Source organism: Balaenoptera ricei, chromosome 3 (genome assembly GCF_028023285.1).
Source record: "Balaenoptera ricei isolate mBalRic1 chromosome 3, mBalRic1.hap2, whole genome shotgun sequence".
Classification (NCBI taxonomy): Eukaryota; Metazoa; Chordata; class Mammalia; order Artiodactyla; family Balaenopteridae; genus Balaenoptera; species Balaenoptera ricei.
In genome coordinates this window covers 61846812-61874052 of record NC_082641.1, presented here as the reverse complement: position 1 = coordinate 61874052, position 27241 = coordinate 61846812, and the positions used below count along the sequence as shown (strand labels likewise).

The window sequence follows — 27241 nt, the reverse complement described above, 5'->3', positions numbered from 1 at the left end:
ATTTTTTGTTTTTTCATATTAGAATATATAGAGCAGCCTCAATTCCTTTTAGAGTATTCTGTATGGACATACCACAATTTTTTAAAACCCAGTTTTCTATTGATCAACCTCTATATTGTTTCCAGTATTTTATTTTGAAAGGTACCTCAGTGAGTTTTCCTGTATGTGTGTAGTTTTGCAAATGTGCAGGTATATCTGTAGAATAAATTCCTACAAGTGGAACTGTTGGTGTAGGGGAGGAGAAACTTTTTTCTCTACCCTCCTAAATACTCTGGCTGGGACCCTGTAAATTAGACAAAAGACAGATTAACAAGAAAGAAACTACACGAGTTTATTAACACAAAAACACAGAGAAATATTCAGTAATAACTCGAAAGGATGGTTAGCACTTGGCCTTATATAGCATCTTAACAAAAGAACAATAGATTTGTAGAGAAGGGATAATACAAAGGAAAAGGACTTTGAGTTTCTGGCAGATTGTGAGAAGGTAAATATTTGGGGGGTAATTATTGGATGGTAAGGGCTAATAGTAGGTTTGCTATGTAGATTCCTCTGGTGCCTCTCTGGGCTGTTAAGGGTCTAGAGTGATTAATCTGGTGGTTAACTTCTGTCTTGTGGTAGAGAGGGGAGGGAAGGCATTGTTACAAATTTACGTCCAGCTTTTAGGTAAGTTGGGGAGGGCAGATGACTTTTTTGTATCTGCTTTTTCTCAGTTGCCTTCAGCCCAAAATTATCCGTAGGATAAAGTGACCTATTTTGGGGTGGCTTTCTGCTACCATTCACTGGCTCAAGTGGCTTATGTGTTTTAAATTTTGAGAGATACTGGCAAGTTGCCTTCCAAAGAGTTTTATCTATTTATAATTCCACTAATGATTTAATACAGTGTTTTGTCAACATGCAGCTTAACATCCTTTTGGTTTGGAGAGAATTAAACTGTGTTGGGAAGGGAAAATTTTCCTCTACCCTTTAAAGGTTCTTTCATCTGGTCTAATAACTAAATTGACATGAGACAGATTAACAAGAGAAAGTCGAATTTAACTTTGTACATACAAGAACCCCACATACCTGAGAGTATCAAAGACAGAAGGGTAAAATGAGGTGTATATGGCATCCTGGGCTAAGGAATGGAAAGGGGCCTGGGACTTCAAAGGAGCGGAGGGCAATTTACAGGACAATAAGAAGAGCAGATGTTTGGTAATTAGATGTTTGCCCTGCCATACAGATGGGTCACTCAGATAAAATTTATTTCTGCTAATAATTCTGATTCTGAGAAAGACCCCCAATTTAAATTCTTCTTTGTAGTTAAGGGAGGGGCAGAAGTTTCTCTTGAGTCTGCAGGGTCTTGATTGGCTTTTAGCTCAAAACAATCCGCATGCCAATGTGGCACATTTTAGGGAGGCTCATTTGGAACGCCTTCTGTCCCACCTTTGAAACTTCCCCAAGAAGTTTCACAGTCCAGAAGTTGAGTTTGGTAGTTTACTTTATCTCACTGAATCAGTCTCTTAGTCCTGTGAGTAAGTCATTTCAGTTAAACAGTTGTGTCTCATTTTAGGAGGCAGTGATGCAGGTGGGTTTCCCAAGGTAGGCCTATGGTGCAAGCAGTCAGGTGTTTAATAAGAGGCATTTTTATGGAAATAAAAGAAAAATAATTGTTAATTGGAGCAGACTATAATCCCAATTTCTGAATTCTGGAGGCAGGCAGCTGAGAATTTCTAGATATCTGTCTCTAAGCATCTTCAGATGGAGTGAGGGCAGGCAGTGACAATCTCATAGATTTTCCTGGTTTGCAGTTTGTATGTCTTTGGTGATTGTTTTGAATGGCCATACAGCAGTAGGCACAAAGATTACCCATACATGAGCTGTTGTGATTTCTCTGAAGTTTGTATCAACTTGTCTAACTTTAGCTTGCATGGCTTTGGAAAAATGACAGTTTTAGTTCTCAATGACTCCAAATCAGAAGGGTGGGAGAAAAATTGTAAACATTAGTTTGGAGAGTTGTAGCCAAATATTGGAGGAAATTAAAAGAATTCAGGACTCAGTCCAGTTTACAATAGTAGGGGACTTCAACACCCCACTTACACCAATGGATAGATCATACAGAGAGAAAATTAATAAGGAAACACAAGCCTTAAATGACACAGTAGAACAGATAGACTTAATTGTTGTTTATAGGACATTCCATCTGAAAGCAGCAGAACACACTTTCTTCTCAAGTGCACATGGAACATTCTCCAGGATAGGTCACATCTTGGGTCACAAGTCAAGCCTCGATAAATTTAAGAAAATAGAAATCATATCAAGCATCTTTTCTGACCACAACACTATGAGATTAGAATAATTACAGAAAAAAAAATATAAAATACACAAACATATGGAGGCTAAACAATATGTTACTAAAGAATCAATGGATCACTGAAGAAATCAAAAAATACCTAGAGACAAGCGACAATGAAAACATGACAATCCAAAACCTATGGGACGTAGCAAAAGCAGTTCTAAGAGGGAAGTTTATAGCAATACAATCTTACCTCAAGACACAAGTAAAATCTCAAACAACCTATCCTTACACCTAAAGCAACTAGAGAAGGAATAACAAACAAAACCCAAAGTTAGTAGAAGGAAAGAAGTCATAAAGATCAGAGCAGAAATAAATAAAATAGAGACAAAGAAAACAACAGCAAAGATCAACGAAACTAAAAGCTGGTTCTTTGAGAAGATAAATCGATAAACCTTTAGACAGACTTATCAAGAAAAAAAGGGAGAGGATTCAAATCAACAATTTTAGAAATGAAAAAGGGAAGTTACAACTGACACCACAGAAATATAAAGGATCATAAAAGATTACTACAGGCAACTATGCCAATAAAATGGACAACCTAGAAGAAATGGACAAATTCTTAGAAAGATACAACCTTCCAAGACTGAACCAGGAAGAAATAGAAAATATGAACAGACCAATCACAAGTACTGAAATTGAAACTGTGATTAAAAATCTTCCAAGAAACAAAAAGTCCAGGACCAGATGGCTTCACAGACGAATTCTATCAAACATTTAGAGAAGAGCTAACACCTACCCTTCTGAAACTCTTCCAAAAGATTGCTGAGGAACTCCCAAGTTCATTCAATGAGGCCACCATCACCCTGATACCAAAACCAGACAAAGATGTCACAAAAAAAGAAAACTACAGACCAGTATCCCTGATGAACATAGATGCAAAAATCTTCAACAAAATACTAGCAAACAGAATCCAACAATACATTAAAAGGGTCATACACCATGATCAAGTGGGATTTATCCCAGGGATACAAGGATTCTTCAACATACACAAATCAATCAATGTGATACACCACATTAACAAACTGAAGAATAAAAACCATATGATCATCGCAATAGATGCAGAAAAAGCTTTTGACAAAGTTCAACCCCCAATTATGATAAAAAAAAAAAAAAACCCTCCAGAAAGTGGGCTTAAAGGGAACCTTCCTCAACATAATAAAGACCATATATCACAGACCTATAGCTAACATCATACTCTGGTGAAAAGCTGAAAGCATTTCCTCTAAGATCAGGAACAAGACAAGGATATCCATTCTCACCACTTTTATTCAACAGTTTTGGAAGTCCTAACCACGACTATCAGAAAAGAAAAAGAAATAAAAGGAATTCAAATTGGAAAAGAAGTAAAACTGTCACTGTTTGCAGATGACATGATACTATACATAGAAAATCATAAAGATGCTATTGGAAGACTGTTAGAGCTCATCAATGAATTTGGTAAAGTTGCAGGATACAAAATTAATACACAGAAATCTCTTGTATTCCTATACACTAACAATGAAAGATCAGAAAGAGAGATTAAGGAAACAATCCCATTCACCATTTCATCAAAAAGAATAAAATACCTAGGAATAAACCTACCTAAGGAGGCAAAAGACCTGTACTCTGAAAACTATAAGATACTGATGAAAAAAATAAAAGATGACACAAACAGATGGAGAGATATACCATGTTCTTGGATTGGAAGAAGGAATACTGTGAAAATGACTATACTACCCAAAGCAATCTACAGATTCAATGCAATCCCTATCAGACTATCAATGGCAGTTTTCACAGAATTAGAACAAAAAATTTTCCGATTTGTATGGAAACACAAAAGACCATAATAGCCAAAGCAATCCTGAGAAAGAAAAACGGAGCTGGAGGAATCAGGCTCCCTGACTTCAGACAATACTGCAAAGCTACAGTCATCAAAACAGTATGGTGCTGTCACAAAAATAGAAATATAGATCAGTGGAACAGGATAGAAAGTCCAGAGATAAACCCATGCACTTATAGTCACATAATCTATGACAAAGGAAGCAAGAATATACAATGGAGAAAAGACAGTCTCTTCAGTAAGTAGTGCTGGGAAAACTGGACAGCTACATGTAAAAGAATGAAATTGAACACACCCTAACACCATAAACAAAAATAAACTCAGAATGGATTAAAGACCTAAATGTAAGGCTGGATACTGTAAACCTTTTAGAGGAAAACATAGGGAGGACACTCTCTGACATAAATCACAGCAAGATTTTTTTCGATCCACCTCCTAGAATAATGAAAATAAAAACAAAAATAGACGAATGGAACCTAATTAAACTTAAAAGCTTTTGCACAGCAAAGGAAACCATAAACAAAACAAAAAGGCAACCCTCAGAATGGGAGAAAATATTTGCAAACTAAGCAACCAACAAGGGATTAATCTCCAAAATATACAAACAGCTCATGCAGCTCAATATCAAAAAAGCAAATAACCCAGTCAAAAAATGGGCAGATCTAAATAGACATTTCTCCAGAGAAGACACACAGATGGCCAAAAAGCACATGAAAAGATGCCCAACATCACTAATTATTAGAGAAATGCAGATCAAAACTACAATGAGGTATCACTTCATACCAGTCAGAATGGCCATCATCAAAAAATCTACAAACAATAACTGCTGAAGAGGGTGTGGAGAAAAGGGAACCCTCCTACACCGTTGGTGGGAATGCAAATTGGTACAGCTACTATGGAGAACAGTATGGAGGTTCCTTAAAAAACTGAAAATAGAGCTACCATATGACCCAGCAATCCCACTTCTGGGCATATATCTGGAGAAAACCATAATTTGAAAAGATACATGCACCCATATGTACTCAGCCATAAAAAAGAACAAAATAATGCCATTTGCAGCAACATGGTTGGACCTAGAGATTATCATACTGAGTGAAGTAAGTCAGACACAGAAAGACAAATATGATATCGCTTATATGTGGAATCTAAAAAAAGGTTACAGGTGAACTTATCTACAAAACCAAAATAGAGTTACAGTTGTAGAAAATAAACTTATGGTTACTAGAGGCTAATGGGGGGGAGGAATAAATTGGAAGATCGGGATTGACATATACACACTACTATATATGAAATAGATAACTAATAAGGACCTACTATATAGCACAGGGAGCTCTACTCAATACTCTGTAATGGTGTATGGGGCAGAGAATCTAAAAGAGTGGATATATGTATATGTATAACAGATTCACTTTTCTGTACACCTGAAACTAGCACAACCTTGTAAATCAGTTATACCCCAATTTAAAAAACAAAACAAAAATAGTACTAGAATCTAATATTCACAAAGGTGTATTAATGAAACATAATTTTTTCTCTAAAATTACCTCCATTTTAACTAAAGGTAGCCAAAGAAAGACTACCTTGTTTGCAAAATAAGTCTAAATTCAATAAACTTGTTCTGATTATTTACATAAGTGCAGCAATAATAGCAATTGATCATATAGGTTCTTATAAATCTGCTTTCCTAGAACTTTTTCAAAAGGAGTCTCAGTGCTCGCTTCAGCAGCACATATACTAAAATTGGAATGATACAGAGAAGATTAGCATGGTCCCTGTGCAAGGATGACACGCAAATTCATGAAGCGTTCCATATTTTTTGTATGCATATGGCTGATTCACTTTGTTGTACAGCAGAAACTAACAGCATTGTGAAGGAATTACACTCCAATAAAGATGTATTAAAAAAAAAAAGAATAGGTTATTACAAGAAAAAAAAGGAGTCTCAGATGGAACTTGAAAATATTACTTCTCAAGCCCAGGAAGCCAAGCCAAGAGCTTGTCATAAGACTCTCATGTAATACCTGTAGACTTGGGTGAATTCCTCCCTTCTTGAGGTCCCCCAAAATCCCAAGGTACCTGTACCTGCCAGGAAGTGACTTTCCTGACTCGTCTGGTAAGGCTGCTGTGAACCCTGTAAGCAAGTTACCAAGCTGTTTTTCCAGGGGGCTTTATTGGCTGCATAAAGTCAGTCTTACTTCCTTAAAGCTGTTTGGTCATACCTGAGCCTATGGACATTCTCAAACATGACATTCCAGCCAAAGCCTTGGCAATACAACCAATGTTTCCAGTTGTATCCTGTTATAAGTAGAGCAGATTCCTTTTGAATTTATGTAAATAACTGTACTGCCATGTAAATAAGAATATTCATTGAGAGTTTCCAAATTCTGGAAGGATCAGATAGGGAGAAAGAAATAAATGATTCAGTTCTGCTTCCAAAGGTATAATTTACCAAATTGCTGAAAGTCATAGTGAGCTTAAGAGGAAAGGTTTCCTTATATCTGGAAAACAAAACATCAGAGAACCAGCATGAGAAGTCATAAAAGTTATCCTTATTAGCTCATTTAGTCTCTTGTAATTAATTGTTGTTGATCTTCATCTTAGGTTAGCAGCTTTATGAATCAATCAGTTTTCTATTAAAGTTTTAGTATTTTTTACCCAGTTCCATGTTATATAGATCCTAAAGTTATCAAAAACCTGCATTCTAGATGTTTCTCAGGTCTTTTCTGTGAATCTCCTTGAAGATGAAGCATTTTTACAGGAACATTTTTGTAAAGCATCAGAGTACAACAGTAACTGTAAATGACAAATGATTTAAATATACGTTATTACAGATTTGATGAGAGTTCATTATAATGGAATTGACCAAGAAGTTTGGTTATTTCTGTGACATTCAACATTTTAAGATAGTAACTAGAATTATGGCTGATAACATAATACCAAGACACATCAGATTTGTAAGAATTTATTATTATTTCAGGAGCACTTATGTTAATAACATAGATCTACACAAATGTAACCTAAGAAGGTTTTAGCATCACTTACTTGACAATGCTTACCACGCAGTTTAACATACCAAATAAGCCTAGTTAATGTCGCATCTCTCTTTTTATAAGAAGAGAGAGCAAATCCTTTGAGATGTTTTAGGGGCCCTCTGAAAAATCCCAAATTTAGCGAGAGGTCAGAAGGACTTTAGTATTTGGTTTTTGGGAAGTTTGTCAAACATATTAAAAGGTTTGGACACTTGACTAAATAGGATCACAGATCATGATGAACGAATACTTAATTATCTATTTGACCAAAGTGATAATACAAGATTACAAAGGCAAATACAAAAGGTTACACAGTTGAAAGCAAAATTTAGCTCTTTTAATATTGAGGACTCAGTTTTCCTAAAGTAATCAAAGACCTGATCAAGACAAAATTAAAATACACAAAATCTTGGCTTTCTAGGCAGATTACTTAAAAGATAAAAAATCTTTCATAATCTCTTATCAGGAGATGACCAATAGTTGAAAAAAACTTTGTCCTTTTAACAGATGAAAATAAGTTCCAGTTTTAAGTAAGGACACTGTTGATTTTTAAGCTTAATTTCATAACTCTTATAATAAAATTCGTTATTTTAGCCTTCTTGACCACACAAGTTCAAACTCCCTCCCTGTCTCTCTCTCTCTCTCTCTTTTTAAGCAAAAACACATCTCCATATCTCATATTCTCCTTGGCCAAAAACATATCCTAGTTTTCTTGCATACAGAGTTATTTCTCCTATTATTTCCTATATATTGTATGTATCGGCTTAATTGTATACATTAACTAGAATTCTTAATTCTTAGAAACCTTAATTTCTAGTGAGAAATAAGAATTAAGCAATTATGAACAACTATTAAACTAGCATTAGATTGCCAAATTTATGAATACATTTCATAATTTCTAGAAACATGTACCCTTTTAAATATTACAGTTTTTCATTGTGGCAGAAGACATGTTTGCTTTCATACCCTTTTTTTTTTTTTTTTTTTTTTTTAGTTTCTCTGTAATAGAAATCCAAAGGTAGATAAACCTATGTTTAGTAAGTAATTTTTCTGTGTTTTATCTTATTTAGAAATGATCTAGATATTCATTGAATTTAACAACCATTATTTAACTTAATTTAGCAAAACTCTAAGGGTGTAAGTTACCAAAGAGACTTTGGAAACTCTTTAATCATAAAAGAAAGTTTTTTATTACTTTTTCATTACTAAAAAGTTCACCTAAATCTCTTACCTCATTTACATTTATTTAATTCATTTGTTCTTAACAGTCATGTTCAGGTTACCTATAAAAACTTCATCAGAACTTAGGCAATATAGGTCATCATCCTGAATTATTTTTTTGGCTGACAAATTTTGTAACAGATATCATGAACTTATTTGATTTTAAACCTAGGAAGAATGAAAGTATTATACTTAATGCTGATAACTCTAAAAGACATGCTTGTATTAATAAACCAACAAACTTAAACTAGCTCTTATTTACCAAAAATTATCATACATCCCAGGAACTTGAAAAAACATTTGAGTTAGTTTCTGATATGTTTCTGAGATTTAAAAATACTTAATTTATAAAAGCTTGATTTTATGCCAATTAAATAGTGCTCTTTTACAAGTGAATTTTGGCAATACCATTCAGAGGTTAATAAAAAAAAAGTACCTTGTCTATAACATACATAGACATACAATAAACATACAGATAGAAACGGAGATTTTATGAAAAAAAATTTTTGCCTTGAATCAGGTATGACAATACAAAACTCACTAGTAATAAATAACAGTTGGAATAAGTTAAGTTTATCTGCTCAGATGGCTAAAGCTTTTTTTAAAACAAATATCTGTGAGAAGGCACCTAAGATTTGTATTTGTCCTTGAACTAGATTTTGGGCAAAGGTGTTTCTATAGCACTTTGTATTTTTTAAAAGCCTCTGTTTCTGTTCTTTCACTTCACTCTTGAGGTATTGGGGATGGTCTGGATAAGAGTTCTCAGAGAGGTTACAAGCCTTTTTTAGTTAATAGGGGAGGTTTGGCGATGGGTGGGACTTGAATGGGCCTCTAGAGCAGCATTTCCAGTTTTGCAATGATTTGTCCTCAAAAGATTTGGGTTGTAACTTAAATGACGTCATAGGTTGATCCTCCCCTCCACCTACATTATTCTCAATTTGCTTATTTCTCTCTGGGTACATAGTTTTATTTTCACATAGGGGAGAAGGCATAAAATTTTTTCTATCAGGCTCTGAATATCAGCTATGGGCACAAGTTCAGTCAGACCAGTTGCCTCCCATCTTATTTTCTGCCTGTGTTATTTATCCACTAATCTCAGGAAGTAATCCATTTACAGAAACTTTTGAGGATCCTCTCTGCTTTAAGACATTCTTTTCAACTATCGTCCTTAGTTTGGCCTTTGCCAAGGAGTGAAAGATATCTAAAAAGGATCACCTGTAGCCTCAAGTGGTCTTACTTTAAAAGGTAACTCTTTAATAGTCTCTTCAGAGTGGAAAGGCAATTCAGACAGAGAATTAGTGAAACATGAGTACTCAGGAAAAGAAGGATAGAGGGGAGCCCTAGGAGTAACTTTAGTCTCAGTGTCCTCCTGTTTTAGGTAGCTCCCATGTCTTCATTTTTTCATAAGCCTTTTATAACAGATCTTTCAGTGAAGCTATTTTGGGATTTTGAAGTCTTTTTGAGGCTCCTACATACCAATTAAATAGGTATCCCATTCTATTTGATTTGGAAGCCCTTGCTTTTAAGTGCCCTTTTTATTTATTTTTCATTGAACTATAGTTGATTTACAATGTTGTATTAGTTTCAGGTGTACAGCAAAGTGTTTCATTTATATATATATATATATAAACATACATACATATATATATATATATACACACACACACACATATATTCTTTTTCAGATTCTTTTCTATTATAGGTTATTGCAAGATACTGAATATAGTTCCCTGTGCTATACAGTAAATCACTGTTGTTTATATTATATATAATGGTGTATATCTGTTAATCCCATACTCCTAGTTTATCCCCCTCCCCTTTCCCCTTTGGTAACCGTAAGTTTGTTTCTATGTCTGTGAGTCTGTTTCTGTTTTGTAAATAAGTTCATTTGTATTACTTTTTTTTTTTTTTTAATTTTATTTATTTATTTATTTATTTTTGGCTGTGTTGGGTCTTCGTTTCTGTGCGAGGGCTTTCTCTAGTTGCGGCAAGCGGGGGCCACTCTTCATTGCGGTGTGCGGGCCTCTCACTGTCTCGGCCTCTCCCGTCGCGGAGCACAGGCTCCAGACGCGCCGGCTGAGTAATTGTGGCTCACGGGCCCAGCTGCTCCGCGGCACGTGGGATCCTCCCAGACCAGGGCTCGAACCCGTGTCCCGTGCATTGGCAGGCAGATTCTCAATAACTGCGCCACCAGGGAAGCCCTGTATTACTTTTTAGATTCCACATATAAGTGATATCATATAATGTTTGTCTTTCTCTGTCTGACTTACTTCACTTAGTATGATAATCTTTAGATCCATCCATGTTGCTGCATGTCAGTTGCATCATTTGCAAATATGTTCTCCCAATCTGTAGGTTAAGTGCACTTTTTGAATTATCTTATCCAGTTGGATGATCCAGTTCCTCATAATAGCCATTGTAATTTCCCTGAGTGCTGGCAGTAGTTTGGTAGGACCCTAGCTGCGAATGGAGTTCAACCCACATTTCTGTCCAGCCATATTTCGGAGTCCTCAGCCTGATGGTTACCAGGCCAAGTTCTCAGAACAGAAAACAAGCTTGGTAAGATGTTGGCCTTTTGAAAAAGATGTCTACAGCTTCCAGAACTGCAGTTCTTAGACATGAAATAGCAGGTGTGCCAGAAAGTGGTGCATTTAACTCTTTGGATTCTCAGAAGGGGGAATTTATGTTGGATGTGGAGTTTAATTTCTATTCTTTTGTTAAGGGAGTCCCTAAGCCTAGCTGTTATACTTCTTTGTATCCACTTAACTTTGTCTTTCAGTATGCAGTTGTTTAGGATAAGAGATCTCTCTGAAAGAAAAAAAGTTTTGTCTTCAAATATAGTCAATTTAATCTCAATAGTGACTCAAACCAATAAGCCTTCTTATTATGGCATAACCAGGGACGAAAGAGGTGTCCCATAAGAGAGTGCAAAAAGATGCAGCCCTTATAAGATTCAGAAAGTTCACTTCCAAAGATAGTCTAAAAAGTAAAGTCCTTCATTGAAAGCCACATAGGTTGAGATGGCAAAGGCCCCTTATGGACTGGGACAGACTCCTTTGAGAACTGGCACAGCCAGTACAAAGAGATTTTCCAAACCCTAGTCTATTCAACTGGCCACCAGGTGCACCCTGGTAAGTGCACCTTCTGGATGGCAGAGACCAGAGAGAATATTTTCACTAGTGACAAAGCCAAGCTCTTAAGACATAGAACAAGAAAACAGTGACCATTTCTGGGAGGAAAAGGATCAACAAAACCCATGAGTACTCATACCAAATAACCAAGAGTTGCTAAACTGAAGGAACTAGTTCAATAAGTATTTTTTCTTGCTAATCTAAATTGAGAAAGGGAGAATACGAGACTTTCACCATCATTCTTCCACCAGACTCTGCAGGTAGAGATCCGGGTGTCTGATGTGGTAAGAATTCTTACCTTTTCTTGGCTCATGTCAGAGGTCCCAGAATCTTCCTACTTCAACAGCTTGGGAATGAGTAGTGCCCAACCGGGTGAGGTCTCCTGGCTGGCTCGCCAAAAGTGTTGGGAAGGAAAATTTTTCCTCTACTCTTCAAAGGTTTTTTAGACTGGTCTAATAATCAAATTGATGTGACACAGATTAGTAGGAGAAAATAAAATAAAATTTTGTACATACAGGAAACTCACGTACGTGAGAGGTTCAAAGACAGAAAGGTAAAGTGAGGTACAGTTGTCACTCAGTATCTGCAGGGGATTGGTTCTAGGACTTATTGCAGATACCAAAATCCTTGAATGTTTGTCTCAGTTGGCCCTCCATATCTGCAGATTTCTCATCTGTGGATTCTGCCAACTGAGAATCATAAACATAGTACATAATCCAAAGTTGTTTGAATCTGTGGGTGTGGAACTGGTAGGTACAGGTATATTTATTGAAGAAAATCCATGTATAGGTGATTCGTGGTTCAAACCTGGGTTGCTCAAGGGTCAACTGTATATATGCTATCCTGAGCTAAGGAGGAGTGGAGAAGGGTCTGTGGCATCAAAGAGGGGAAGGACATTTCACAGGACAATAAGAAGAACAGATGTTTGGTAATTAGATGTTTGCCCTGCCATATACATGGGTCACTCAGTAAAATTTATTTCTGCTAATAATTCTGATTCTGGGAAGGACCCCCAATTTAAATTCTTCTTGGTAGTTAAGTGCGGGGCAAAAGTTTCTCTTGAGTCCACAGGGTCTCTATTGCCTTTTAGCTCAAAATAATCCATATGCCAAGGTGACACATTTTGGGGAGGCTTGCTCTGAACCCCTTCAACAGGGTAAGTGAAAATGTCCAAGTATGTTTAGTTTTTATAGGAGAGTACTTCCCACATTGCTGAAAATAACAAGAACAGATGAGGCATACAGGTGTGCTAAATAATTTACATTAACTTCACTTCTGACTATAGTGCTAAAAGGAGAAAATCTTTTCCTTTTGAAACACTAAATTGTAGAGCTGATGAAATACCCCTTAGAGATTCTCTATCTCCCAGTTTCCCAACACTACCACCCCCCTGCCGCAACAAAAACAGTCAAGAGAGGGAGATAATTTGCTCCAGATTATCCAGCTGATTACTGGTAGAGCTAGAACTCGGAAGCTTTCTAAAATTACTACACTACACTTGGTCATTGCACAAATGTGAATTCCTCAAAATGACTTTTCTAATCTATTACAAAAAAACATTTGTTAGATTTTATTCAAAGTTTGGTTCTTGAAACTAGGTTTAGTAAACTTTGACAATAAGTTATTTTTCAGTTCTTTATTTGAATTTTAGTTTTTAAACAATACATTTATGATATCCAAAGAATAACTATTGGTTATGCTAGAACTAAGTTAGTTTAATAAACAGTCCAGTTTTACTTTGTGAACATTGCTTTCTTATTCAGTTCTGCATTAGTGTACTTACTTAGGAGAGCACGTGAATTGCTTTGGTTTCTGAGAAGATTCATCTTGATATCTCCCCCTAAGAGAAATTTTGGAGAGTACTTTAATACTGTTGGAAATTATAAGATAATAACAGATTAGGTGTACAGATGTGCTGAACAATTTAAATTACTTTTGAACAGAGTCCTAAAAGGAGAAAACATTTTTCAAATACAAATCTTAAATTCAAAAAGCTAAAGGAAAATACATATCTAAACTTTATGTTTCAAATACTATTGCCAAAGAATCTATCTGGGCAAAGAGACTAAGAATAAGCAGAATAGACTTTAAAAGACCAGTAGCACCTTGCTAGCACATTGCTAATAAGGACTAATAGGTACTTAAACTGATGAAAGTGATTCAGACAACAACGTATTAACCCCCTACTGTGCCCTCTTTTTAGCTGTTAATAGACGTTAGCCTTTTAAAGAAAGACTAACACTATTATATTCATTTTCTAAGCTTTTGATACATCAGTGAACTGTAAGAGCCACTGGCTATATTTGATCTTAGAGCTCAGTGCATTTTCCAGGATACTTTTGAGAAATGCTAACTGCTCTGAAAGTTTAGAGTCCATGTACTCTTTAAGAATTCTTGATTGGGATTGACATATATACACTAACATGTGTAAAATGGATAACTAATAAGAACCTGCTGTATAAAAAAATAAATAAAATTCAAAAATTCAAAATAAATTCTTAATATAATAAGAAATGATTTTCATTACATTTTGATTATTGTAACTGAAATTTTTTATAGAAGTCATATGGGAGGAATAAATGCTGATATATTTTTTGCTGACAAAGAGAATGTTATATATAGTAAAAGTGATCATTTTAAGATAGTTTTTAACATAATAAGGCCAGATTTTTTTCAGAAAATTTCCAGTAGTATTATATCTGTGAAATTATAAGTATTATAAATGGTTATTTTCCAGAAATAAATCTTATTCTTAAAGATTTGGCCTATATGTATATGTATTTATGTATAAGGAAGGATTTTTGAAATGTAATTTCCTTTAAAATATAAGTAAACTTTAACACTGACTTCCTATAAGTTAGAATAATAAAGTTTTGTTTAGGTGCATTGCTTTTAATAGTACTTCTTTAGAGAAGAGATTAGAAAATAGTTCTTGGATGTTTTATGTTTCATGCTTCATAGTGATTCCAAATACAAAGCTAATAGAGATTTGAGTTGGTTTTCAAAACAGTTTTATCTTAAAGAAGCTGATTGCATGATACAAGTAAATGTTGAAGAATGTATTGACTGGGTTAAATAATGTTGCAATGTGTGTAATTTGGATAAATTAAGACTTCACCAAAAATTGGGGCCTTTCATAATTCTTTAAAGTGAAAACAAAAGCATAGTACCTAATTTGTGATCTAGATGGTACATTTTTTTGTGACCACAGGAATGAATGATATATACGCAAAGTGAATTTCTACTATTTCTCATGCCAGTTCAAAACCAAGAAAAAAAATGAAACATATTTATGAGAGTTTGCTTTTTACAGTTTGTGGATTTATTATTATGACTACCAAGTTAATACCTGAAAGTAGGTTTAGGTATAGGAGTTAAGTTTATTACTGAAGGTTGTATTGGGGCATAGCTTTTTTGCTAGGAATCGGGTTTTTTTTGTAAAAGTCAAGTGCATATTATTATACCAATCAATCTTCTCTTCTCCTGGAATAGATGTTTTCTGTAAAAGTAAAATAAGGTAAATCCTTTTTTTCCATCTTATTTTTGAATTGTATTCTCCAATTTAATGTCCCACTTGGCTGAAATTTCGTTTTCATAAATTAGAAATATTGAAATAGGTCTTGAGTGGCAAGTTTGAGATGCTTCTAAAGGCTGAAATTCTCTGTTGGGAACCAAGTGGACAAAAACCATTCACTTTTCGGGACTTCCCTGGTGGCGCAATGATTAAGAATCCGCCTGCCAGTGCAGGGGACATGGGTACGATTCCTGGTCGGGGAAGATCCCACATGCTGCGGAGCAACCAAGCCCATGCGCCACAACTACTGAGCCTGCGCTCTAGAGCCTGCCGGCCAGAACTACTAAGTCCGCATGCTGCAACTGCTGAGGCCAGCACGCCTAGAGCCCGTGCTCCGCAACAAGAGAAGCCTGCACACTGCAACAAAGAGTAACCCCCACTCGCCGCAACTAGAGAAAGCCCTCGCGCAACAACAAAGACCCATTGCAGCCAAAACAAAAAAAAAAACCCATTCACTCTTCATATGCAGGTTTTACTACCATTGAAACAAGAGGTGACCAGTAAATTTGAAGACATCAACAACTAGTTCTTTCCCTAGAAGCAGGCATATAGAAGCTTACCTTTCTTGCAGTTTTAACTGGCTGCTACAGCCCTTGAAAGTCCCTTTCTTCTCATGAGAAAAATATTTTCCAATAAACAGATTTGAGCAATTTTGGTGAGAGAAGATGTGAGAATTGATAACTGGAACCACTCTGTCAGGTACTAATACTATTGCCAATCTGGACTGTCATAAATTTTCCCAGTTCTGAGGATTCCTTCATTGGATTTATTTCAGTAGCTATTTATTGAACATGTACTATGTGCAAGACTCTATGCTAAACATTAACCACTGTTCACCAGAACTTTGTTATTCAATTTTTGCCAAAATCAGCCTCTCACACCATCACCAATTTTTACTTGAATGAGCATTCGTAAGTGCTGTTTAACACATAACGCATGATATATCGTAGCTTAACATCCCATAATATCAGATGTTCAGGTCTATACTCATTGTGAAAATTCAGACTAGTGTCTTCCTTATTTGATGTATAAAATTGTGAAATTAGTGATACTTCACTTAGAATACAGTGCTACTGCCCTTAGATAAACTAAGTTTGTGACCTAAATTCATTTTAGTAGCAAGGACAGTATTTTGAATTAAAATAAGTATTATAGCATTGCTCTGAATTACCAATAAATATTAAACAAAGTACTACCTTAAACCCAATGAGTGGTGAGAAAAATGCTGAAAAGGGAAAGACAGTCATATATCACTTTTAAAATTGACTTGCTGAATACTAATGTTTTTTGCTTCTAAAATTTCTTCTCACTACCTCCTGCTCCCACCTTTAGCTTCCCTTTGCTTCTTTTGACAACCTAAAAGGTCATGGGAACAGCAATGTTGATATTTTTTGAGCTTTCACTATGTCATACATAGCTAAGCATTTCATGTGTGTGTCACTTCACCCTCATAATCTGTACATGAAGTAATTGCAGTGAGCCCCATTTTACAGATGAAGAAATTGAGTTTAAATAATTTTCCCAAAGATAAACAGCTAGGAAGTGGTAGAGCCAGGATGAGATCACCTGTTGAGTACCACCAGTGCACTGACTTACACCTTTTTTTTACTTTGACAAATTTGTAAAAGTGACGAGACCATGTGAGGTCATTGGATATGAAAGATGAATATCACCTTCTGTTTTATAGGAGCTTATGGTGTCAGACAAAGACAAAGGCCTTGTGAGTAAGGTCAGAATGCTTCATGAACCCAGACGAGGTTATGACAAACTGCCTCTAGGACAGAGTTTTTCAACCTTTACACTTTTGACATTTTGCTCTGGGTAATTCTTTGTTGGGGACTGGGCGAAGGCTGTCCTTTATATTGTAGGGTGTTTAGCAGTAAGCCTGGCCTCTACCCACTAGATGTCAGTCGCTCATCTTCCCTCTCCACCCCTCCCCCCAACACACACACATGCACACACACTTGTGGCAACCAAAATGGTCTCCAGGCATTGTCAAATGCTCCACTGGTAGGTAGGGAATAAAATTGTCCTTGTTGAGAACCACTGCTCTAGGGTTAGAGGAGGCTTATCACAACTGACACTTGAGTGGGATCTTGTAGAAGTCACATTCTAGATAGAACTATATGTATAAAAGCATGGAGGTGTGAATCAGTATATTATATTCAGGAGTGAGTAAAAACGTTTTTGATGGCTGGAGCATCTAGGGTATGTGGGTACTGAGGAGATAGTAAGAAAACAGTTGATAAAATAATTTAGGATACAGTTGTGTATGTCATACTAAGAAGTCTAGATTTGTAGGTGAGTGACAGTCTGACTAATCCACACAGTATTTAATTGCCTCTTTGCTTCTCTGGATCTTTCCACTAGAGTGTATGTTCTCTGAGGGCAGAGACCGTGTCACTCTTTTTTCACCATTATATTCCTAGTGCCTATCATGATATTTGGGACAACTTGTAAAGTAGGAAGGACAAAAATAGAGAATTTATAGATGTGAAAATCAGAAGAGGTTGTGGTGGCTGTGAGAATGGAACTTGAAGACTTCCAAATGCAGGGAGTATAATTAACCAAGGGCCCCTGCTACTGGACTGTGAAATCTGTTACTACATTTTTCCCAAAGCCTTGCTTCCCACGAGCTGCTGACAGCTAGTGGCAGACAGGCCTTTTCCTGGGGGACATGGGATTCCCGAAACAGCCAGCTTTGGCCTGAGGACTCCCCAGTGGCCTTGCCAAACCTTCGTAAAACTGTATGGCAGTTTTTTTTTTTTTTTTTTTTTTCTTAAAGAGGTCAGAAACGAGCTCCACCTCTTTTTTTTTTTTTTAATTTTATTTATTTATTTTATTTTTGGCTGTGTTGGGTCTTCGTTTCTGTGCGAGGGCTTTCTCTAGTTGCGGCAAGCGGGGGCCACTCTTCATCGCGGTGCGCGGGCCTCTCACTATCGTGGCCTCTCTTGTTGCGGAGCACAGGCTCCAGACGCGCAGGCTCAGTAACTGTGGCACACGGGCCTAGTCGCTCCGTGGCATGTGGGATCTTCCCAGACCAGGGCTCGAACCCGTGTCCCCTGCATTGGCAGGCAGATTCTCAACCACTGCGCCACCAGGGAAGTCCCTGTATGGCAGTTTAGGATGCTTCCTCCTAACCTTTCCTCACTCTTTCTTTCATTCAGGCTCAGACTTGCATCATGGTCTGATGACCCTCCCAGCCTTCTCCAGCTCCCTTCCCATTTTCTCTCTCATGGATATTTGCACTGACAGAATCCTCACAAGTTTAATCCCATCTTAGTGTCTGCTTCTGCAAGGACCTGGCTAACAGAAATTAAGTGACTTTCAAAAGGGTACACAGATGTTAAGCGGCAAAATATAGGCTCTCCAATCTAGGGTTTAGGTTTCTTAGTCCATGCCTCTAACCGTTAACATGCTATCCTTTAGTAAGGCAATAACTTTTGACTCTGGCATTTATTTTTCCTAGCTAGTCTTTTGAGTCTAATGGTGTGATTAAATACCTTAATTCTGTAGTTGATTATCAAATCTTTAAGAACTCTGATAGTTATTCCAGGTCTCAGACCAATTAATTTTCCGGCTGTTATTTGTCATGTTGCTAGAAAATGGCATGGAAGTGGAGGAGAATACAATAGACGGTTTATGTTTTGTTAAGGAATGTATTCCAAGATCTTTTCAAATCCCCCAGATTTGCGAACGCCGTAATTTTCTTAGATTCCTTTACTTACTATTATCACTGCCAATAGCAATTGACTTTCTTTTCTGGCTCTTTTTCCTCAAAGAAACAAAATGGGTTTTTGTTGGTTTGTGGTTAGTTCATTTACTAGAGTTATATCACGCACACAGACAAAAGAAAGAACAGAACAGCTACGTTGAGATTGGATTCTGGACAGTTGTCAGACTCATTTACCATATTGGTGACTTGTTCCTGAATACCACACAGCTCATAACCATAACTATTTCAGCAAAATTAAAATTATATTATGTGAACATTTTGGGGTATTTACTGAGAGTTAAGTCCTCAAATGTTAAGTCCCCAAATGTCTTCTGTATTTTCTTGGAGACCAATGACATATAGGGAAAAAAAGTCATTGAGGAACTTTTACAGAAATAACTTAGTTTATTTTCTTTTCTTTAGAATATAAAATGTTGACATTACCTGATTTTTGTTTAAAGATCTTAGAAATATGAAACAGCGTTTACTAAGTAGAATAAATATTAAAATTTTTCTACGCTTTAATTTTATGACCAGCAAGGTTGGGAGAAGAAGGAGAGGGATCAGTGAGAGATATGTAGATGGAAGAGACATAAGACAACAGAAAGACGGGGAATAAGGGGTAGAAAGAAGTTGTAAATATTTGCTTTGGGCTCTGGGCCTCAGGTAACATTTCACTTATTCTACCCATGAAGGGACTTAAGCTCCTTGAGAGTGACACAACATGCTTTATTCTCTTTGCAGTCTTCAGAATCCAGGATGGTGCCTTGAACTTAGTAGTTATTCAAAAAGTGTTTGATTCATAGCTGAATGACAGGCTGATGAATCAGTGCTCAGTTCTTCAAATATTTCTAATCCATAATTGTTAGAGAGAGTCTTGATTGGGATAACTAGAGTGGCCTCTCAGGGTAGAAAGTATTCCCTGAACTTTATCAGCAGCAGCCTGAGGAGTAAAGGAAGTTTAACCAAGGGTTAAATCCAGGCTCAAGCTAATCTCCCTATAAAAGGGTTTCATCTTCAAGAAATACATGGAAAAGACTCTGACAAGTACAGGTTTCTGGTAACGGACTGTACTGCTGAACTGAATGAATAAGCATTTTCAGAACTCTAATGAAAAACTGATGAACTCATAAAAGTGCTAACAAAAGATCAAGATGAAAAAAAAAAATTAATTACATGGGACTGAGTGAACTGATGAGGATGAGTATAATTTTTGTGACTTTCTGTCTGAATTTAAAAAAAAAAAAAAAAAATTCCACAAGGACTCAGAGGCAAAGAATATACAAATCAATTTTCACTGCAAAGTAAAGGAGCTGTTACAGTGGAGGATTACTGGACTGAATGTCAATACTATGACATAGTATGAGTGTGTTTCATGTTTGGTAATTGCAATCATCGTTGCTTTTGTTGTGGTCATCCATGTACAATGCTTGGTGTCAGTCGATTTATCTCTTGTAAAAATAAAATACAGTGTGTGTGTGTGTGAAAAAAAAAAAAAAAAAAAAAAAAAAAAAAGCACCCTCAAACTTTCCCCCCAAATTAGGAAATCACATGGCATATTCTATGTTCTAACCTCCTTTTCCTCACTTAAAAATATATAACAATGTTGTTCCATAAAAAAAAAAAAAAAAAAAAAATCAATTATTTAATATAAAATCTCCCTTCAGCCCTTTTCTAAATATGCAGTTTCCTCTGACTAGAACATTCCCCAGCATACTGCTTTGAATAATACTTACTTAGTCCTCAATTTTTAGGTCTCTTCTTAATCATTACTTCTTTCCTGAAGTTTTCCCTGGCTAATGACAGAATCACATGCTCTTTGTGTTCCAAGCACCATCAAACCTAGAGATTTACATGCATCTTTATTCTTACTGTACTCATTACTTCCTCTTAGAATTAAAGATCTTAACCTTTTATAAAAAGGCATCATTCTATCTGTGTACCGAATCCCATCCCTTTGTTAAGTGTCTGTCTTTTCTCTTTAATCTCTTTACAAGTTTATTCAAAAAAGTATTCAAACATGCTGAAGTCACTAATATCTTAAAGAATCAACAGCAAAAAAACCTTTATCTCATTTCCCTCCCTAGGAGCCAGACTTGTCAGAAAGAGTTCATCAGCAGTGAAACAAAGGTCACTCATGATATCTAACAGTCTTTATCTTGACTTACTAGCAGTTGACAGAATTACTTTCCCCTCCTTGAAAAGCTTTCTATCCTATTTTCTTTCCTTGGCTACAGAGATACTGCAGTACTCTGGTTTCCCTTCTACCTCTTTGCTCCTCCTCAGTCTTATTTTTGTTTTTTTCTTCCTTTGTTATTTATGTAACAGAAATTTATTGAGCCACTGATATATGACAGATACTGTCTGCATTACAGGGATATAGTGGTAAATAAGACAGATGTAAAATTTCTCATTACAAGAAAAAAAATTTTGTAACTCTGAATGGTGATGGGCATTGTGGGGATCATTTTGCAATACATATAAATGTTGAATCGTTATGTTGTACACCGGAACTAATATAATGATGTTATATATCAATTATACACCAATTTTAACAAAAGACAGTTGTGTCAATACTTCTTGCATTATTGTAGCTTACCCTCTCTCAGATGTTCTCTGGGGCTCTACCTGGGGCTTTTTTCCCTTTTCACTTTGTAAACACTCCAATGAGCAGCCTCCTTCACTCCTATGACCCCAGTTACATCAGTATGTTCCTGATTCCCTCATATATATCTTCCTTTTGAACTCCAGGTCTGGGTACCTCTGTACATTTCCACTTTAATGTCACATAGGCACCTCCAGTATAACAAGGTCCTAATTTTATATTTTCTCTCTCCCACATTGTTCCTGGTCTCCTTATCTGAGGCACTGGCACTACCACACCACCATCTGCCCAGTTACCTTTGGATTCTCCTGCTCCCTTATCTTCCCACATCCATTATTCACCCTGGTTAAAATAATCATCAATTTTATCTATATCTCTTCATTCCCACCACTCTTGACTAGACCACAACCATTTTTCTCCTGTGTTACGATCACACTCCCCTTATCTGCCTGGCCCTAGCCCTGCCCCTCTCTATTACATTGTCCATATTGCAGTCATAGTGATTTTTTTTTATAATGATCTTTTTAAAAGGCAAATATGATTGAGTAGGTCACTCACCTGATACGTCTGTTAAATACATTTAGGAAAAATCCATATTCTTTAGTATGACCTTATAAGGTTATGTTCTGGACCCTTACTCTCTTGTTTATCTTTTGCTGCTCTTCTCCTCCACACCGAATGAATCAGCCTTACTTAATTTTCAAACCAACTTTCCATATTCTCTCTCACTTTAGAATCTTTTGTGCTCTTCTTGGTACCTAAAATGGTGCCACCCTGCTTGCTACTCTTGTCATATACCCTTTCCCTCTTCTTTGCTCTGCTAATTCTTACTCATTCATCAAATCCTAACTTTGACATCATTTTCTTGAAAAAACCTTCCCTAACAGCCCTCCCCCAACTTCCATTTACATTAGATCTGCTTTAACTATACTACAAAGCTGCATTAATCAAAACAGTATGGTACTGGCGCAAAAACAGAAATATAAATCAATGGAACAGGATAGAAAGCCCAGAGATAAACTCACGCACCTATGGCCACCTAATCTTTGACAAAGGAGGCAAGAATATACAATGGAGAAAAGACAGTCTCTTCAGTAAGTAGTGCTGGGAAAACTGGACAGCTACATGTAAAAGAATGAAATTAGAATACTCCCTAACACCATACACAAGAATAAACTCAAAATGGATTAAAGACCTAAAATGTAAGGTCAGACCCTATAAAGCTCTCAGAGGAAAATAGAAGCAGAACACTCTTTGACATAAATCACAGCAAGATCTTTTTTTTTTTTTAAGACCCATTTATTCTCTAGTTCTGCCCACATGGAGACACGCTCCTTGAAAAGGCATTAAATCCTTCCATTCACTTTAACACCTTGTGTTGAAAACACGTGTTCCAAGATTTCAACTATGAGATCCACATTCTTAAAGCACTAATTCTTAAACCTCATCTAGATTTCTCCCCTTGGATGGGGGGAGATGACCAAATACAGCGAAGAACAGCTCAGGACTGTGGGGTCTGCTCACCCAGAAGACCTTGCAGCTCCCCTGACCACCCAGCTGGAGCCAGGATTAGGTCCCTGCGACAAGGGGCACCTGCTGGGCTGCCGCCACCACAGATGGGATGCCGCTGCCTTCGGGCGCCTTCCTGCCCCACCGCCACCCGCCCCCAACTCCTGTCCTCTTCACTAGGCTGGCTGTCACCTTTAGTTTCCTTGGAGTTTGGGGATTCCAGACCGTCTCTGCTCACACTTCTGTGTCACGCCTGCTGCCTCAGCACTGCTGATCCACACCAAGGGGAAAAGTACACAGAACTGCTTTTCAACACACCAACATTCCACACAAAAGTTATTTTATAAGCTTGCAGGTTCTTTTTCATCAGAGGACATTCCCAAGGCCATGACTTCCCCCGGCTCCCCACTGCCCTTGCAAGCAGACTGGACGTGCGTGACCGCTGTGCTGTGAGTTGGGCACACCCCCCTGGCTCCACTCGGGCGCACTCTCCTGGAGAACTGAGGGCGGTGCCCTGGGCTCATCAGCAGGATCTGTCCTGAAGCCAGTCTTAGAGTGACAAGAGCCACACCTGCAGGTCTATTCCACTGACCAGCCACACAGGACCGAGCTGGGCCCACGGACCTTGGTCTGGATTGTGTTGGCTGGTCATTCTTGCCTAGGTTCACAGGCCAACAGCCAGTGTCCTTTCTTTCCTGCTCATCACTGCACCAGCGGCTCTCCCCTACCTGCTGCCATCATATGCCTGGCAACCTCATGTTCCGGGGCCAGTCAAGAACTGAGACCCCAGCAGACCTCTAGTTCCCAGCAGGCAAACTCCACATTAAACTACTGCTGCCTACCTGTGTTCTCGAGGCTTCAGAGCCAGGAAAGTGCAGAGAGCATAGCAAGCTGCGGTGCCCCCAGCCCCGGACCCGCAATGCTCTGCGGAGGTGCCGGAAACTCGCCGCACCCCCCACCCCAACACAAGCAACCTCTGTGCCCACCTGTCCTGCGGACCCGGGTGCACCTCCGGCCACTGTGACCCAGGACGGAGGCGCAGGGCTTGTCTGGAGGCTGGCGCTGGGGCGGTCGGGGACCTGGGCTCCAGCCCCAAGGCCATGCGGACCTGCCAGGCCCACCTCCGTCCCCACCACTGGAAAAAAGCAGCAAGATCTTTTTTGATCCACCTCCCAGAGTAATGAAAATAATAACAAAAATAAACAAATGGGATCTAATTAAACTTAAAAGCTTTTGCACAGCAAAGGAAACCATAAACAAAACAAAAAGACAACCCTTAGAATGGGAGAAAATATTTGCAAATGAAGCAACCAACAAGGGATTAATCTCCAAAATATACAAACAGCTCATGAGCTCAATATCAAAAAAACAGATAACCCAATCAAAAAATGGGCAGATCTAAATAGACATTTCTCCAGAGAAGACACACAGATGGCCAAAAAGCACATGAAAAGATGCTCAGCATCACTAATTATTTGAGAAATACAGATCAAAACTACAATGAGGTATCACCTCACACCAGTCAGAATGGCCATTATCAAAAAATCTACAAACAATAAATGCTGGAGAGGTTGTGGAGAAAAGGGAACCCTCCTATACTGTTGGTAAGAATGTAAATTGTACTGCCACTATGGAGAACAGTATGGAGGTTCCTTAAAAAACTGAAAATAGAGGTACCATATGACCCAGCAATCCCACTCCTGGGCATATATCTAGAGAAAACCATAATTCAAAAAGATACATGCACCCAAATGTTCATTGCAGCACTGTTTACAATAGCCAGGACAGGGAAGCAACCTAAAAGTCCATCACCAGAGGAATGGATAAAGAAGATGTGGTACATATATACAGTGGAATATTACTTGGCCATAAAAAAGAACAAAATAATGCCATTTGCAGCAACATGGATGGACCTAGAGATTATCATATTGAGTGAAGTAAGACAGAGGAAGAAAAATATCATATGATATTTTTAAAATATCTTAAATCTTAAAAATCTTAAAAAAAAATGGGTACAAATGAACTTATTTACAAAACAGAAGTAGAGTCATGGATGTAGAAAACAAATGTATGGTTACCAGGGGATAAGGGAAAGGAGGGATAAATTGGGAGATTGGGATTGACATATTCACATGACTATATATAAAATAGATAGCTAGTAAGAACGTGCTGTATAGCACAGGGAACTCTACTCACTACTCTGTAATGGCCTATATGGGAAAAGAATCTTAGGAAAAAAAAAAGTGGATATATGTATATGTATAACAGATTCACTTTGCTGTACACCTGAAACTAACACAACGTTGTAAATCAACTATACTCCAATAAGTATTAAAAAAAAATTGATAATGAAAGAAAAAAATTGGATCTGCTTTAAAAGATAAAATATTCTCCCCAAAAGATTAATGTATTTTACTGAAGGAGTTGTGGTTATGGAATACATTTTAGATTTTAATGTTGAATTCTTATTTAAATAACTGGGTTTCTAGTTGTAACTTTCTTTAGTATCTTTTTTTATTTTTATTTTTTTAAGGCCCCCAAGGAGCCTTTTACTTGCTACTGTGTTTCAAAAGAAGCAAAATATGAAAGGAGGATTTGATGAGTAGTTAAGAAAAGTATTTCTAAGGGTATCATTTCTGCCTCTTGGTCTTATTAACAATGTAGGTAACCTCAGGAATATATATGTAACTGTTTTCTGTAGGGGAATAGTGCTGGTGGGCTTCTTGACTTTGAGATACTGAAATGCTGGTCTTAGTAGGACATTCCCTGGAAAAGATGGGCAGGGAACGGAAGTGATCCAACTGAATATAACTGACCTTCTCTATAGAGCAGTGTATTTCAAACTTTTTTGATCCAATCCAGAGTAAGAAATAGACTTTTTTTTTTTTTTTTTTTTTTGCATCATGGCACAGTACACACACACACACACACACACACACACTTATAAAACTGGAACAAAAGTTTAATGAAATATTCCTATTTTTAGCACTTATAATGTACTCTGATATTTCCAGTTCCATTCTGTTCTCTTCCATTAAAACAGTGCTGACCAAAACCCGCTGAATTGATTTCAGGAGTCATGGATTAGAACCCTGACTAATGGGTTACAACCAGCCATTTGGAAACACTCCTATAGAAGTAGCTAGTGACTAAAATCTATTTTCAAACTGGCCAGCTCAACAAACAGAATCACAGGCAAGTGAGAACACTTGGTATGGGAAGGACATGAGTAACAGTTACTGAATACTTGTTATGTGTGCTGCATTAGACCAGGAACTGTACTTACTTTATATTCACTACAGTGTTGTAGAGTAGTTAGTCTTCCTATTTTACTTGGGGAAACAGCCTCAAAGAGGCAAGTAACTTGCTTAAGGTCATATAAATAGCAAAGGTCAGAACTAAGATTTGGAGTTAGTCTGCCTAACTCCATAGCCCATTCATTTGTACCATGTTACTGTGTCTCCCAGGTAAGTAACATTGCAATAGACATGCTAAACTTAGAAGGGAATTAGTGACATTTAGGTGTCTTCAAAATTTTATAGTGGAAAATAACAATAAAAAGCCCCATTAAATGTGAGTTGAGACAGGCATAAACATTGACAAACAGTTAAATAATGATAGATTATATTGGCTTTCCAGAGAGCTTAAGTTCTTCATGCCTCTGCTCATCCAAGAGGTAGAGGTAATATCCTTAAGGCTGAGATATATGGGATTTCTTGTTGGTAAGGTAAATGAAATGTTCAGAGGCTTTACTACTGCACCAGAGCAGATAATAAGGCAATTAGAACCGTTAAATTGATGAAACACCAGAGTGGGATGAATTATATCATGAATTGCAAAGAAACAAGAAATTTTATGGCAACTTTTGAGACCTAAGGATGAAAGATATATCAGTAAAGAGAAGAGAAATTGATAGTTAAACTTTAAGTGCTAGATTTATTGACCTGAAAACCCAACTAAGCATTTTAGGGTCAGTTTCAGAACATTATTTATCAGCTTTGTAAATAAATAGAAAAAATTATCAGTCTCTGCTGATGGTTTGATTTCCACTGTTAATAAAATGAATTTAAGATGTGTTTCTTCCTTTCCATTTTTGAGCTGCAACATACCCTAGGGATCATCTAGTCCAGCCCCCTCATTTTACAGATGTTGAACCTAAGACCCAGAGAAATTAAGCAGCTTACCCAAGATCACATTACAAAGTAGTCAAGAATTAGAACTAAAACCCAGATCTCCTGACATTCCATTGGCTTAAATTTTATTTGACCTGAGTAGGAGAATTGGTAAATTACTTCTTATA

General features: G+C 37.1%; 1 protein-coding gene and 1 non-coding gene across 2 annotated transcripts in view; both read left to right on the top strand.

Annotated features, from left to right (window-relative positions):
* Positions 1 to 27241, top strand: part of TBCA (tubulin folding cofactor A) — a 100673-nt gene that overhangs the window by 23460 nt on the left and 49972 nt on the right. The window lies entirely within an intron of this gene.
* LOC132364249 (U6 spliceosomal RNA) lies at positions 5868 to 5974 on the top strand. The gene has a single exon (XR_009502788.1). It is a non-coding gene; the product is annotated as a U6 spliceosomal RNA (small nuclear RNA).